Genomic DNA, 17542 nt, shown 5'->3' on the forward strand with positions numbered 1-17542 from the left:
AGGCCTGTGGTGGAAAAGAAATATCTTCACATAAAAACTAGACAGAAGCATTCTCTGATACTTCTTTGTGGTGCGTGCATTAAATTCACAGAGTTGAACATTCCTTTTGACAGAGAAGTTTTGAAACACTTGTTTTGTGGAATCTGCAAGTGGAAATTTGGAAGGCTTATAGGAATTCGTTGGAAACGGGACACCTTCACACAAAAAATAGACAAGCACTCTGACAAACTTTTTTGTGATGTGTGCATTCAACTCACAGAGTTGAACCTTCGTTTGCATGTAGCCGTTTTGAAACACTCTTTTTGTAGAATCTGCAAGTGGATATTTGGACCGCTTAGAGGAATTCATTGGAAACGGGACACCCTCACACCAAAACTAGTCAGAAGCATTTTCACAAACTTCTGTGTTATGGGTGCATTCAACTCAAAGAGCTGAGCTCTTCTTTTGCTAGAGCAGTTTTGAAACACTGATTTTCTACAATCTGCAAGTGGACATTTGGAGCGCTTTGAGGCCTGTGGTGCAAAGGAAATATCTTCACATAACAAGTAGACAGAAGCATTCTCTGAAACTTCTTTGTGGTGTGTGCATTCAGCTCACAGAGTTGAACATTCCTTTTGACAGAGAAGTTTTGAAATCCTCTTTTCATGGAATCTGCAAGTGGATGTTTGGACCGCTTATAGGAATTCGTTGGAAACGGGACAGCCTCACACAAACACTAGACAGAAGCATTCTCACAAATGCTTCTGTGACGTGAGCATTCAGCTCACAGAGCTGAACCTTTCTTTTGATAAGGCAGTTTTGAAACACTCTTTTTCTAGAATCTGCAAGTGGACATTTGGAGCGCTTTTAGGCCTGTGGTGGAAAGGAAATATCTTCACTAAAAAACTAGACAGATGCATTTTCTGAAACTTCCTTGTGGTGCATGCAGTCACCCTCAGAGTTGAACATTCCTCTTGACTGAGAAGTTGTGAAACACTCTTTTTGTAGAAACTGCAAGTGGCAACTTGGACCGTTTACAGGAATTCATTGGAAACGGGACAAATTCTCACAAAAACTAGAGAAAAGCTTTCTCACAAACTTATCTGCGATGTGTGCATTCAACTCACAGAGTTTATCTTTCTTTTACAGGATTAGTTTTGAAACACTCCTTTTGCAGTAGATGCAAGTGGTCATTCGGAAAGCTATGAGGCCTGTGGTCGAAAAGGTAACATCTTCACATATAACCTAGAAAGAAGCGTTCTCAGCAACGACTCTGTGTTGTTTGCATTCAATTCACATAGTGGAACATTCCTTTTGTTACAGCAGCCACGAAACACTCTTTTTGTATGATCTGCAATTGGACATTTGGAGAGCTCTGAGGCCTGCTGTGGAAAACGAAATATCTTCACATAAAATCTAGAAAGAAGCATTCTCAGAAACCACTTTGTGATGTGTGCCTTCAACTCTCAGGGTTGAACATTCCTTTTGTTACAGCAGTTTTGAAACACACTTTTTCTAGAATCTCCATGTGGATATTTGGACCACTTATAACAATTTGATGGAAACGAGACATCCTCATACACAAAGGAGACAGAAGCATTCCCACAAACTCCTTTCTGATGTGTGATCTCAACTCACAGATGTGAACCTTACTTTTGGTAGAGCAGTTTTGAAACAACCTGTTCCTAGAATATGCAAGTGGACATTTGGAGCGATTGGAGGCCTGTTTTCGAAAGGAAATATCTTCACAAAACAAGTAGACATAAGCATTCTCTGAAACTTCTTTGTGGTGTGTGCATTCACGTCACAGATTTGAACATTCCTTTTGACAGGGAAGTTTTGAAAGACTCTTTTTATAGCATCTGCAAGTGGATATTCGTACCGCTTATTGGAACTCGTTGGACACGGGACACCGTCGCAGAAAAACTAGACAGAAGCATTCTCACAAACTTCTGTGTGATGTGAGCATGCAGCTCACAGAGCTCAACTTTTCTTTTGATGGTGCAGTTTTGAAACACTCCTTTTCTACAATCTGCAAGTGGACATTTGGAGTGCCTTGAGGCCTGTGGTGGAAAGGAAATATCTTCACATAAAAACTAGGCAGAAGCATTCTCTGAAACTTCTTTCTCGTGCGTGCATTAAATTCACAGATTTGAGCATTCCTTTTGACAGAGAAGTTTCGAAACACTTTTTTGGTAGAATGTGCTCGTGGAAATTTGGACAGCTTACAGTAATTCGTTGGAAACGGGACATCTTCACACAAAAACAAGACAGAAGCATTCTGACAGACTTCTGTGGGATATGTGCATTCAGCTCACAGAGTTTAACCTTTTTTTAAATGTAGCGGTTTTGAAACACTCTTTTTCTAGAATCTGCAAGTGGATATTTGGACCTGTTATAGGAATGCATTGGAAACGGGACACCCTCACACAAAAACTAGACAGAAGCATTCTCAGAAACTTCTCTGTGATGTGAGAATTCAGCTCACAGGGTTGAACCTTTCTTTTGATAGAGCAGTTTTGAAACACTCTTTTCCTAGAATCTGCAAGGGGACATTTGGAGTGCCTTGAGGCCTGTGGTGGAAAAGAAATATCTTCACATAAAAACTAGACAGAAGCATTCTCTGAAACTTCTTTGTGGTGCGTGTATTAAATTCACAGAGTTGAACATTCCTTTTGATAGAGAAGTTTTGAAACACTTGTTTTGTGGAATCTGCAAGTGGAAATTTGGAAGGCTTATAGGAATTCGTTGGAAACCGGACACCTTCACACAAAAAATAGACAAGCACTCTGACAAACTTTTGTGTGATGTGTGCATTCAACTCACAGAGTTGTACGTTCGTTTCCATGTAGCCGTTTTGAAACACTCTTTTTGTAGAATCTGCAAGTGGATATTTGGACCGCTTAGAGGAATTCATTGGAAACGGGACACCCTCACACCAAAACTAGTCAGAAACATTGTCACAAACTTCTGTGTTATGGGTGCATTCAACTCAAAGAGCTGAGCTCTTCTTTTGCTAGAGCAGTTTTGAAACACTGATTTTCTACAATCTGCAAGTGGACATTTGGAGCGATTTGAGGCCTGTGGTGCAAAGGAAATATCTTCACATAACAAGTAGACAGAAGCATTCTCTGAAACTTCTTTGTGGTGTGTGCATTCAGCTCACAGAGTTGAACATTCCTTTTGACAGAGAAGTTTTGAAACCCTCTTTTCATGGAATCTGCAAGTGGATATTTGGACCAATGATAGGAATTCGTTGGAAACGGGACAGCCTCACACAAACACTAGACAGAAGCATTCTCACAAATGCTTCTGTGACGTGAGCATTCAGCTCACAGAGCTGAACCTTTCTTTTGATAAGGCAGTTTTGAAACACTCTTTTTCTAGAATCTGCAAGTGGACATTTGGAGCGCTTTTAGGCCTGTGGTGGAAAGGAAATATCTTCACTAAAAAACTAGACAGATGCATTTTCTGAAACTTCCTTGTGGTGCATGCAGTCACCCTCAGAGTTGAACATTCCTTTTGACTGAGAAGTTGTGAAACACTCTTTTTGTAGAAACTGCAAGTGGCAACTTGGACCGTTTACAGGAATTCATTGGAAACGGGACAAATTCTCATTAAAACAAGAGAAAAGCTTTCTCACAAACTTATCTGCGATGTGTGCATTCAACTCACTGAGTTTATCTTTCTTTTACAGGATTAGTTTTGAAACACTCCTTTTGCAGTAGATGCAAGTGGTCATTCGGAAAGCTATGAGGCCTGTGGTCGAAAAGGTAACATCTTCACATATAACCTAGAAAGAAGCGTTCTCAGCAACGACTTTGTGTTGTTTGCATTCAATTCACATAGTGGAACATTCCTTTTGTTACAGCAGCCACGACACACTCTTTTTGTGTGATCTGCAATTGGACATTTGGAGAGCTCTGAGCCCTGCTGTGGAAAACGAAATATCTTCACATAAAACCTAGAAAGAAGCATTCTCAGAAACCACTTTGTGATGTGTGCCTTCAACTCTCAGGGTTGAACATTCCTTTTGTTACAGCAGTTTTGAAACACACTATTTCTAGAATCTCCATGTGGATATTTGGACCACTTATAGCAATTTGATGGAAACGAGACATCCTCATACACAAAGGAGACAGAAGCATTCCCACAAACTCCTTTCTGATGTGTGATCTCAACTCACAGTTGTGAACCTTACTTTTCGTAGAGCAGTTTTGAAACAACCTTTTCCTAGAATATGCAAGTGGACATTTGGAGCGATTGGAGGCCTGTTTTCGAAAGGAAATATCTTCACATAACAAGTAGACATAAGCATTCTCTGAAACTTCTTTGTGGTGTGTGCATTCACCTCACAGATTTGAACATTCCTTTTGACAGGGAAGTTTTGAAAGACTCTTTTTATAGCATCTGCAAGTGGATATTTGGACCGCTTATTGTAACTCGTTGGACACGGGACACCGTCGCAGAAAAACTAGACAGAAGCATTCTCACAAACTTCTGTGTGATGTGAGCATGCAGCTCACAATGCTCAACCTTTCTTTTGATGGTGCAGTTTTGAAACATTCCTTTTCTACAATCTGCAAGTGGACATTTGGAGCGCCTTGATGCCTGTGGTGGAAAGGAAATATCTTCACATAAAAACTAGGCAGAAGCATTCTCTGAAACTTCTTTCTCGTGCGTGCATTAAATTCACAGATTTGAGCATTCCTTTTGACAGAGAAGTTTCGAAACACTTTTTTTGTAGAATGTGCTCGTGGAAATTTGGACCGCTTACAGTAATTCGTTGGAAACGGGACATCTTCACACAAAAACAAGACAGAACAATTCTGACAGACTTCTGTGGGATATGTGCATTCAACTCACAGAGTTTAACCTCTTTTTAAATGTAGCAGTTTGAAACACTCTTTTTGTAGTATCAGCAAGTGGATATTTGGACCTGTTTTTTAGGAATGCATTGGAAACGGGACACCCTCACACAAAAACTAGACAGAAGCATTCTCAGAAACTTCTCTGTGATGTGAGCATTCAGCTCACAGAGTTGAACCTTTCTCTTGACAGAGCAGTTTTGAAACACTCTTTTTCTAGAATCTGCAAGTGGACTTTTGGAGTGCCTTGAGGCCTGTGGTGGAAAAGGAATATCTTCACATAAAAACTAGACAGAAGCATTCTCTGAAACTTCTTTGTGGTGCGTGCATTAAATTCACAGAGTTGAACATTCCTTTTGACAGAGAAGTTTTGAAACACTTGTTTTGTGGAATCTGCAAGTGAAAATTTGGAAGGCTTATAGGAATTCGTTGGAAATCGGACACCTTCACACAAAAAATGGACAAGCACTCTGACAAACTTTTGTGTGATGTGTGCATTCAACTCATAGAGTTGAACCTTCGTTTGCATGTAGCCGTTTTGAAACACTCTTTTTGTAGAATCTGCAAGTGGATATTTGGACCGCTTATAGGAATTCATTGGAAACGGGACACCCTCACACAAAAACTAGTCAGAAGCATTTTCACAAACTTCTGTGTTATGGGTGCATTCAACTCAAAGAGCTGAGCTCTTCTTTTGCTAGAGCAGTTTTGAAACACTGATTTTCTACAATCTGCAAGTGGACATTTGGAGCGCTTTGAGGCCTGTGGTGCAAAGGAAATATCTTCACATAACAAGTAGACAGAAGCATTCTCTGAAACTTCTTTGTGGTGTGTGCATTCAGCTCACAGAGTTGAACATTCCTTTTGACAGAGAAGTTTTGAAACCCTCTTTTCATGGAATCTGCAAGTGGATATTTGGACCGCTTATGGGAATTCGTTGGAAACGGGACAGCCTCACGCAAACACTAGACAGAAGCATTCTCACAAATGCTTCTGTGACGTGAGCATTCAGCTCACAGAGCTGAACCTTTCTTTTGATAAGGCAGTTTTGAAACACTCTTTTTCTAGAATCTGCAAGTGGACATTTGGAGCGCTTTTAGGCCTGTGGTGGAAAGGAAATATCTTCACTAAAAAACTAGACAGATGCATTTTCTGAAACTTCCTTGTGGTGCATGCAGTCACCCTCAGAGTTGAACATTCCTTTTGACTGAGAAGTTGTGAAACACTCTTTTTGTAGAAACTGCAAGTGGCAACTTGGACCGTTTACAGGAATTCATTGGAAACGGGACAAATTCTCACTAAAACTAGAGAAAAGCTTTCTCACAAAGTTATCTGCGATGTGTGCATTCAACTCACTGAGTTTATCTTTCTTTTACAGGATTAGTTTTGAAACACTCCTTTTGCAGTAGATGCAAGTGGTCATTCGGAAAGCTATGAGGCCTGTGGTCGAAAAGGTAACATCTTCACATATAACCTAGAAAGAAGCGTTCTCAGCAACGACTTTGTGTTGTTTGCATTCAATTCACATAGTGGAACATTCCTTTTGTTACAGCAGCCACGAAACACTCTTTTTGTGTAATCTGCAATTGGACATTTGGAGACCTCTGAGGCCTGCTGTGGAAAACGAAATATCTTCACATAAAACCTAGAAAGATGCATTCTCAGAAACCACTTTGTGATGTGTGCCTTCAACTCTCAGGGTTGAACATTCCTTTTGTTACAGCAGTTTTGAAACACACCTTTTCTAGAATCTCCATGTGGATATTTGGACCACTTATAGCAATTTGATGGAAACGAGACATCCTCATACACAAAGGAGACAGAAGCATTCCCACAAACTCCTTTCTGATGTGTGATCTCAACTCACAGATGTGAACCTTACTTTTGGTAGAGCAGTTTTGAAACAACCTTTTCCTAGAATATGCAAGTGGACATTTGGAGCGATTGGAGGCCGGTTTTTGAAAGGAAATATCTTCACAAAACAAGTAGACATAAGCATTCTCTGAAACTTCTTTGTGGTGTGTGCATTCACCTCACAGATTTGAACATTCCTTTTGACAGGGAAGATTTGAAAGACTCTTTTTATAGCATCTGCAAGTGGATATTCGGACCGCTTATTGGAACTCGTTGGACACGGGACACCGTTGCAGAAAAACTAGACAGAAGCATTCTCACAAACTTCTGTGTGATGTGAGCATGCAGCTCACAGAGCTCAACTTTTCTTTTGATGGTGCAGTTTTGAAACACTCCTTTTCTACAATCTGCAAGTGGACATTTGGAGTGCCTTGAGGCCTGTGGTGGAAAGGAAATATCTTCACATAAAAACTAGGCAGAAGCATTCTCTGAAACTTCTTTCTCGTGCGTGCATTAAATTCACAGATTTGAGCATTCCTTTTGACAGAGAAGTTTCGAAACACTTTTTTGGTAGAATGTGCTCGTGGAAATTTGGACAGCTTACAGTAATTCGTTGGAAACGGGACATCTTCACACAAAAACAAGACAGAAGCATTCTGACAGACTTCTGTGGGATATATGCATTCAGCTCACAGAGTTTAACCATTTTTTAAATGTAGCAGTTTTGAAACACTCTTTTTCTAGAATCTGCAAGTGGATATTTGGACCTGTTATAGGAATGCATTGGAAACGGGACACCCTCACACAAAAACTAGACAGAAGCATTCTCAGAAACTTCTTTGTGATGTGAGAATTCAGCTCACAGGGTTGAACCTTTCTTTTGATAGAGCAGTTTTGAAACACTCTTTTCCTAGAATCTGCAAGTGGACATTTGGAGTGCCTTGAGGCCTGTGGTGGAAAAGAAATATCTTCACATAAAAACTAGACAGAAGCATTCTCTGATACTTCTTTGTGGTGCGTGCATTAAATTCACAGAGTTGAACATTCCTTTTGACAGAGAAGTTTTGAAACACTTGTTTTGTGGAATCTGCAAGTGGAAATTTGGAAGGCTTATAGGAATTCGTTGGAAACGGGACACCTTCACACAAAAAATAGACAAGCACTCTGACAAACTTTTTTGTGATGTGTGCATTCAACTCACAGAGTTGTACGTTCGTTTCCATGTAGCCGTTTTGAAACACTCTTTTTGTAGAATCTGCAAGTGGATATTTGGACCGCTTAGAGGAATTCATTGGAAACGGGACACCCTCACACCAAAACTAGTCAGAAGCATTTTCACAAACTTCTGTGTTATGGGTGCATTCAACTCAAAGAGCTGAGCTCTTCTTTTGCTAGAGCAGTTTTGAAACACTGATTTTCTAGAATCTGCAAGTGGACATTTGGAGCGCTTTGAGGCCTGTGGTGCAAAGGAAATATCTTCACATAACAAGTAGACAGAAGTATTCTCTGAAACTTCTTTGTGGTGTGTGCATTCAGCTCACAGAGTTGAACATTCCTTTTGACAGAGAAGTTTTGAAACCCTCTTTTCATGGAATCTGCAAGTGGATATTTGGACCGCTGATAGGAATTCGTTGGAAACGGGACAGCCTCACACAAACACTAGACAGAAGCATTCTCACAAATGCTTCTGTGACGTGAGCATTCAGCTCACAGAGCTGAACCTTTCTTTTGATAAGGCAGTTTTGAAACACTCTTTTTCTAGAATCTGCAAGTGGACATTTGGAGCGCTTTTAGGCCTGTGGTGGAAAGGAAATATCTTCACTAAAAAACTAGACAGATGCATTTTCTGAAACTTCCTTGTGGTGCATGCAGTCACCCTCAGAGTTGAACATTCCTTTTGACTGAGAAGTTGTGAAACACTCTTTTTGTAGAAACTGCAAGTGGCAACTTGGACCGTTTACAGGAATTCATTGGAAACGGGACAAATTCTCACAAAAACTAGAGAAAAGCTTTCTCACAAACTTATCTGCGATGTGTGCATTCAACCCACAGAGTTTATCTTTCTTTTACAGGATTAGTTTTGAAACACTCCTTTTGCAGTAGATGCAAGTGGTCATTCGGAAAGCTATGAGGCCTGTGGTCGAAAAGGTAACATCTTCACATATAACCTAGAAAGAAGCGTTCTCAGCAACGACTTTGTGTTGTTTGCATTCAATTCACATAGTGGAACATTCCTTTTGTTACAGCAGCCACGAAACACTCTTTTTGTGTAATCTGCAATTGGACATTTGGAGAGCTCTGAGGCCTGCTGTGGAAAACGAAATATCTTCACATAAAATCAAGAAAGAAGCATTCCCAGAAACCACTTTGTGATGTGTGCCTTCAACTCTCAGGGTTGAACATACCTTTTGTTACAGCAGTTTTGAAACACACCTTTTCTAGAATCTCCATGTGGATATTTGGACCACTTATAGCAATTTGATGGAAACGAGACATCCTCATACACAAAGGAGACAGAAGCATTCCCACAAACTCCTTTCTGATGTGTGATCTCAACTCACAGATGTGAACCTTACTTTTGGTAGAGCAGTTTTGAAACAACCTTTTCCTAGAATATGCAAGTGGACATTTGGAGCGATTGGAGGCCTGTTTTCGAAAGGAAATATCTTCACATAACAAGTAGACATAAGCATTCTCTGAAACTTCTTTGTGGTGTGTGCATTCACCTCACAGATTTGAACATTCCTTTTGACAGGGAAGTTTTGAAAGAGTCTTTTTATAGCATCTGCAAGTGGATATTCGGACCGCTTATTGGAACTCGTTGGACACGGGACACCGTCGCAGAAAAACTAGACAGAAGCATTCTCACAAACTTCTGTGTGATGTGAGCATGCAGCTCACAGAGCTCAAACTTTCTTTTGATGGTGCAGTTTTGAAACACTCCTTTTCTACAATCTGCAAGTGGACATTTGGAGCGCCTTGAGGCCTGTGGTGGAAAGGAAATATCTTCACATAAAAACTAGGCAGAAGCATTCTCTGAAACTTCTTTCTCGTGCGTGCATTAAATTCACAGATTTGAGCATTCCTTTTGACAGAGAAGTTTCGAAACACTTTTTTTGTAGAATGTGCTCGTGGAAATTTGGACCGCTTACAGTAATTCGTTGGATTCGGGACATCTTCACACAAAAACAAGACAGAAGCATTCTGACAGACTTCTGTGGGATATGTGCATTCAACTCACAGAGTTTAACCTTTTTTTAATGTAGCAGTTTTGAAACACTCTTTTTCTAGTATCAGCAAGAGGATATTTTGACCTGTTATAGGAATGCATTGGAAACGGGACACCCTCACACAAAAACTAGACAGAAGCATTCTCAGAAACTTCTCTGTGATGTGAGCATTCAGCTCTCAGAGTTGAACCTTTCTTTTGATAGAGCAGTTTTGAAACACTCTTTTTCTAGGATCTGCAAGTGGACATTTGGAGTGCCTTGAGGCCTGTGGTGGAAAAGAAATATCTTCACATAAAAACTAGACAGAAGCATTCTCTGAAACTTCTTTGTGGTGCGTGCATTAAATTCACAGAGTTGAACATTCCTTTTGACAGAGAAGTTTTGAAACACTTGTTTTGTGGAATCTGCAAGTGGAAATTTGGAAGGCTTATAGGAATTCGTTGGAAATCGGACACCTTCACACAAAAAATAGACAAGCACTCTGACAAACTTTTGTGTGATGTGTGCATTCAACTCACAGAGTTGAACCTTCGTTTGCATGTAGCCGTTTTGAAACACTCTTTTTGTAGAATCTGCAAGTGGATATTTGGACCGCTTATAGGAATTCATTGGAAACGGGACACCCTCACACAAAAACTAGTCAGAAGCATTTTCACAAACTTCTGTGTTATGGGTGCATTCAACTCAAAGAGCTGAGCTCTTCTTTTGCTAGAGCAGTTTTGAAACACTGATTTTCTACAATCTGCAAGTGGACATTTGGAGCGCTTTGAGGCCTGTGGTGCAAAGGAAATATCTTCACATAACAAGTAGACAGAAGCATTCTCTGAAACTTCTTTGTGGTGAGTGCATTCAGCTCACAGAGTTGAACATTCCTTTTGACAGAGAAGTTTTGAAACCCTCTTTTCATGGAATCTGCAAGTGGATATTTGGACCGCTTATGGGAATTCGTTGGAAACAGGACAGCCTCACGCAAACACTAGACAGAAGCATTCTCACAAATGCTTCTGTGACGTGAGCATTCAGCTCACAGAGCTGAACCTTTCTTTTGATAAGGCAGTTTTGAAACACTCTTTTTCTAGAATCTGCAAGTGGACATTTGGAGCGCTTTTAGGCCTGTGGTGGAAAGGAAATATCTTCACTAAAAAACTAGACAGATGCATTTTCTGAAACTTCCTTGTGGTGCATGCAGTCACCCTCAGAGTTGAACATTCCTTTTGACTGAGAAGTTGTGAAACACTCTTTTTGTAGAAACTGCAAGTGGCAACTTGGACCGTTTACAGGAATTCATTGGAAACGGGACAAATTCTCACTAAAACTAGAGAAAAGCTTTCTCACAAAGTTATCTGCGATGTGTGCATTCAACTCACTGAGTTTATCTTTCTTTTACAGGATTAGTTTTGAAACACTCCTTTTGCAGTAGATGCAAGTGGTCATTCGGAAAGCTATGAGGCCTGTGGTCGAAAAGGTAACATCTTCACATATAACCTAGAAAGAAGCGTTCTCAGCAACGACTTTGTGTTGTTTGCATTCAATTCACATAGTGGAACATTCCTTTTGTTACAGCAGCCACGAAACACTCTTTTTGTGTAATCTGCAATTGGACATTTGGAGACCTCTGAGGCCTGCTGTGGAAAACGAAATATCTTCACATAAAACCTAGAAAGATGCATTCTCAGAAACCACTTTGTGATGTGTGCCTTCAACTCTCAGGGTTGAACATTCCTTTTGTTACAGCAGTTTTGAAACACACCTTTTCTAGAATCTCCATGTGGATATTTGGACCACTTATAGCAATTTGATGGAAACGAGACATCCTCATACACAAAGGAGACAGAAGCATTCCCACAAACTCCTTTCTGATGTGTGATCTCAACTCACAGATGTGAACCTTACTTTTGGTAGAGCAGTTTTGAAACAACCTTTTCCTAGAATATGCAAGTGGACATTTGGAGCGATTGGAGGCCGGTTTTTGAAAGGAAATATCTTCACAAAACAAGTAGACATAAGCATTCTCTGAAACTTCTTTGTGGTGTGTGCATTCACCTCACAGATTTGAACATTCCTTTTGACAGGGAAGATTTGAAAGACTCTTTTTATAGCATCTGCAAGTGGATATTCGGACCGCTTATTGGAACTCGTTGGACACGGGACACCGTTGCAGAAAAACTAGACAGAAGCATTCTCACAAACTTCTGTGTGATGTGAGCATGCAGCTCACAGAGCTCAACTTTTCTTTTGATGGTGCAGTTTTGAAACACTCCTTTTCTACAATCTGCAAGTGGACATTTGGAGTGCCTTGAGGCCTGTGGTGGAAAGGAAATATCTTCACATAAAAACTAGGCAGAAGCATTCTCTGAAACTTCTTTCTCGTGCGTGCATTAAATTCACAGATTTGAGCATTCCTTTTGACAGAGAAGTTTCGAAACACTTTTTTTGTAGAATGTGCTCGTGGAAATTTGGACAGCTTACAGTAATTCGTTGGAAACGGGACATCTTCACACAAAAACAAGACAGAAGCATTCTGACAGACTTCTGTGGGATATGTGCATTCAACTCACAGAGTTTAACCTTTTTTAAATGTAGCAGTTTTGAAACACTCTTTTTCTAGAATCTGCAAGTGGATATTTGGACCTGTTATAGGAATGCATTGGAAACGGGACACCCTCACACAAAAACTAGACAGAAGCATTCTCAGAAACTTCTCTGTGATGTGAGCATTCAGCTCACAGGGTTGAACCTTTCTTTTGATAGAGCAGTTTTGAAACACTCTTTTCCTAGAATCTGCAAGTGGACATTTGGAGTGCCTTGAGGCCTGTGGTGGAAAAGAAATATCTTCACATAAAAACTAGACAGAAGCATTCTCTGATACTTCTTTGTGGTGCGTGCATTAAATTCACAGAGTTGAACATTCCTTTTGACAGAGAAGTTTTGAAACACTTGTTTTGTGGAATCTGCAAGTGGAAATTTGGAAGGCTTATAGGAATTCGTTGGAAATCGGACACCTTCACACAAAAAATAGACAAGCACTCTGACAAACTTTTTTGTGATGTGTGCATTCAACTCACAGAGTTGAACCTTCGTTTGCATGTAGCCGTTTTGAAACACTCTTTTTGTAGAATCTGCAAGTGGATATTTGGACCGCTTAGAGGAATTCATTGGAAACGGGACACCCTCACACCAAAACTAGTCAGAAGCATTTTCACAAACTTCTGTGTTATGGGTGCATTCAACTCAAAGAGCTGAGCTCTTCTTTTGCTAGAGCAGTTTTGAAACACTGATTTTCTACAATCTGCAAGTGGACATTTGGAGCGCTTTGAGGCCTGTGGTGCAAAGGAAATATCTTCACATAACAAGTAGACAGAAGCATTCTCTGAAACTTCTTTGTGGTGTGTGCATTCAGCTCACAGAGTTGAACATTCCTTTTGACAGAGAAGTTTTGAAATCCTCTTTTCATGGAATCTGCAAGTGGATGTTTGGACCGCTTATAGGAATTCGTTGGAAACGGGACAGCCTCACACAAACACTAGACAGAAGCATTCTCACAAATGCTTCTGTGACGTGAGCATTCAGCTCACAGAGCTGAACCTTTCTTTTGATAAGGCAGTTTTGAAACACTCTTTTTCTAGAATCTGCAAGTGGACATTTGGAGCGCTTTTAGGCCTGTGGTGGAAAGGAAATATCTTCACTAAAAAACTAGACAGATGCATTTTCTGAAACTTCCTTGTGGTGCATGCAGTCACCCTCAGAGTTGAACATTCCTCTTGACTGAGAAGTTGTGAAACACTCTTTTTGTAGAAACTGCAAGTGGCAACTTGGACCGTTTACAGGAATTCATTGGAAACGGGACAAATTCTCACAAAAACTAGAGAAAAGCTTTCTCACAAACTTATCTGCGATGTGTGCATTCAACTCACAGAGTTTATCTTTCTTTTACAGGATTAGTTTTGAAACACTCCTTTTGCAGTAGATGCAAGTGGTCATTCGGAAAGCTATGAGGCCTGTGGTCGAAAAGGTAACATCTTCACATATAACCTAGAAAGAAGCGTTCTCAGCAACGACTCTGTGTTGTTTGCATTCAATTCACATAGTGGAACATTCCTTTTGTTACAGCAGCCACGAAACACTCTTTTTGTGTGATCTGCAATTGGACATTTGGAGAGCTCTGAGGCCTGCTGTGGAAAACGAAATATCTTCACATAAAATCTAGAAAGAAGCATTCTCAGAAACCACTTTGTGATGTGTGCCTTCAACTCTCAGGGTTGAACATTCCTTTTGTTACAGCAGTTTTGAAACACACTTTTTCTAGAATCTCCATGTGGATATTTGGACCACTTATAACAATTTGATGGAAACGAGACATCCTCATACACAAAGGAGACAGAAGCATTCCCACAAACTCCTTTCTGATGTGTGATCTCAACTCACAGATGTGAACCTTACTTTTGGTAGAGCAGTTTTGAAACAACCTGTTCCTAGAATATGCAAGTGGACATTTGGAGCGATTGGAGGCCTGTTTTCGAAAGGAAATATCTTCACAAAACAAGTAGACATAAGCATTCTCTGAAACTTCTTTGTGGTGTGTGCATTCACGTCACAGATTTGAACATTCCTTTTGACAGGGAAGTTTTGAAAGACTCTTTTTATAGCATCTGCAAGTGGATATTCGTACCGCTTATTGGAACTCGTTGGACACGGGACACCGTCGCAGAAAAACTAGACAGAAGCATTCTCACAAACTTCTGTGTGATGTGAGCATGCAGCTCACAGAGCTCAACTTTTCTTTTGATGGTGCAGTTTTGAAACACTCCTTTTCTACAATCTGCAAGTGGACATTTGGAGTGCCTTGAGGCCTGTGGTGGAAAGGAAATATCTTCACATAAAAACTAGGCAGAAGCATTCTCTGAAACTTCTTTCTCGTGCGTGCATTAAATTCACAGATTTGAGCATTCCTTTTGACAGAGAAGTTTCGAAACACTTTTTTGGTAGAATGTGCTCGTGGAAATTTGGACAGCTTACAGTAATTCGTTGGAAACGGGACATCTTCACACAAAAACAAGACAGAAGCATTCTGACAGACTTCTGTGGGATATGTGCATTCAGCTCACAGAGTTTAACCTTTTTTTAAATGTAGCGGTTTTGAAACACTCTTTTTCTAGAATCTGCAAGTGGATATTTGGACCTGTTATAGGAATGCATTGGAAACGGGACACCCTCACACAAAAACTAGACAGAAGCATTCTCAGAAACTTCTCTGTGATGTGAGAATTCAGCTCACAGGGTTGAACCTTTCTTTTGATAGAGCAGTTTTGAAACACTCTTTTCCTAGAATCTGCAAGGGGACATTTGGAGTGCCTTGAGGCCTGTGGTGGAAAAGAAATATCTTCACATAAAAAGTAGACAGAAGCATTCTCTGAAACTTCTTTGTGGTGCGTGTATTAAATTCACAGAGTTGAACATTCCTTTTGATAGAGAAGTTTTGAAACACTTGTTTTGTGGAATCTGCAAGTGGAAATTTGGAAGGCTTATAGGAATTCGTTGGAAACCGGACACCTTCACACAAAAAATAGACAAGCACTCTGACAAACTTTTGTGTGATGTGTGCATTCAACTCACAGAGTTGTACGTTCGTTTCCATGTAGCCGTTTTGAAACACTCTTTTTGTAGAATCTGCAAGTGGATATTTGGACCGCTTAGAGGAATTCATTGGAAACGGGACACCCTCACACCAAAACTAGTCAGAAACATTGTCACAAACTTCTGTGTTATGGGTGCATTCAACTCAAAGAGCTGAGCTCTTCTTTTGCTAGAGCAGTTTTGAAACACTGATTTTCTACAATCTGCAAGTGGACATTTGGAGCGATTTGAGGCCTGTGGTGCAAAGGAAATATCTTCACATAACAAGTAGACAGAAGCATTCTCTGAAACTTCTTTGTGGTGTGTGCATTCAGCTCACAGAGTTGAACATTCCTTTTGACAGAGAAGTTTTGAAACCCTCTTTTCATGGAATCTGCAAGTGGATATTTGGACCAATGATAGGAATTCGTTGGAAACGGGACAGCCTCACACAAACACTAGACAGAAGCATTCTCACAAATGCTTCTGTGACGTGAGCATTCAGCTCACAGAGCTGAACCTTTCTTTTGATAAGGCAGTTTTGAAACACTCTTTTTCTAGAATCTGCAAGTGGACATTTGGAGCGCTTTTAGGCCTGTGGTGGAAAGGAAATATCTTCACTAAAAAACTAGACAGATGCATTTTCTGAAACTTCCTTGTGGTGCATGCAGTCACCCTCAGAGTTGAACATTCCTTTTGACTGAGAAGTTGTGAAACACTCTTTTTGTAGAAACTGCAAGTGGCAACTTGGACCGTTTACAGGAATTCATTGGAAACGGGACAAATTCTCATTAAAACAAGAGAAAAGCTTTCTCACAAACTTATCTGCGATGTGTGCATTCAACTCACTGAGTTTATCTTTCTTTTACAGGATTAGTTTTGAAACACTCCTTTTGCAGTAGATGCAAGTGGTCATTCGGAAAGCTATGAGGCCTGTGGTCGAAAAGGTAACATCTTCACATGTAACCTAGAAAGAAGCGTTCTCAGCAACGACTTTGTGTTGTTTGCATTCAATTCACATAGTGGAACATTCCTTTTGTTACAGCAGCCACGACACACTCTTTTTGTGTGATCTGCAATTGGACATTTGGAGAGCTCTGAGCCCTGCTGTGGAAAACGAAATATCTTCACATAAAACCTAGAAAGAAGCATTCTCAGAAACCACTTTGTGATGTGTGCCTTCAACTCTCAGGGTTGAACATTCCTTTTGTTACAGCAGTTTTGAAACACACTATTTCTAGAATCTCCATGTGGATATTTGGACCACTTATAGCAATTTGATGGAAACGAGACATCCTCATACACAAAGGAGACAGAAGCATTCCCACAAACTCCTTTCTGATGTGTGATCTCAACTCACAGTTGTGAACCTTACTTTTCGTAGAGCAGTTTTGAAACAACCTTTTCCTAGAATATGCAAGTGGACATTTGGAGCGATTGGAGGCCGGTTTTCGAAAGGAAATATCTTCACATAACAAGTAGACATAAGCATTCTCTGAAACTTCTTTGTGGTGTGTGCATTCACCTCACAGATTTGAACATTCCTTTTGACAGGGAAGTTTTGAAAGACTCTTTTTATAGCATCTGCAAGTGGATATTTGGACCGCTTATTGTAACTCGTTGGACACGGGACACCGTCGCAGAAAAACTAGACAGAAGCATTCTCACAAACTTCTGTGTGATGTGAGCATGCAGCTCACAATGCTCAACCTTTCTTTTGATGGTGCAGTTTTGAAACATTCCTTTTCTACAATCTGCAAGTGGACATTTGGAGCGCCTTGATGCCTGTGGTGGAAAGGAAATATCTTCACATAAAAACTAGGCAGAAGCATTCTCTGAAACTTCTTTCTCGTGCGTGCATTAAATTCACAGATTTGAGCATTCCTTTTGACAGAGAAGTTTCGAAACACTTTTTTGGTAGAATGTGCTCGTGGAAATTTGGACAGCTTACAGTAATTCGTTGGAAACGGGACATCTTCACACAAAAACAAGACAGAA

Source organism: Pongo pygmaeus, chromosome 18 (genome assembly GCF_028885625.2).
Source record: "Pongo pygmaeus isolate AG05252 chromosome 18, NHGRI_mPonPyg2-v2.0_pri, whole genome shotgun sequence".
Taxonomy (NCBI): domain Eukaryota; kingdom Metazoa; phylum Chordata; class Mammalia; order Primates; family Hominidae; genus Pongo; species Pongo pygmaeus.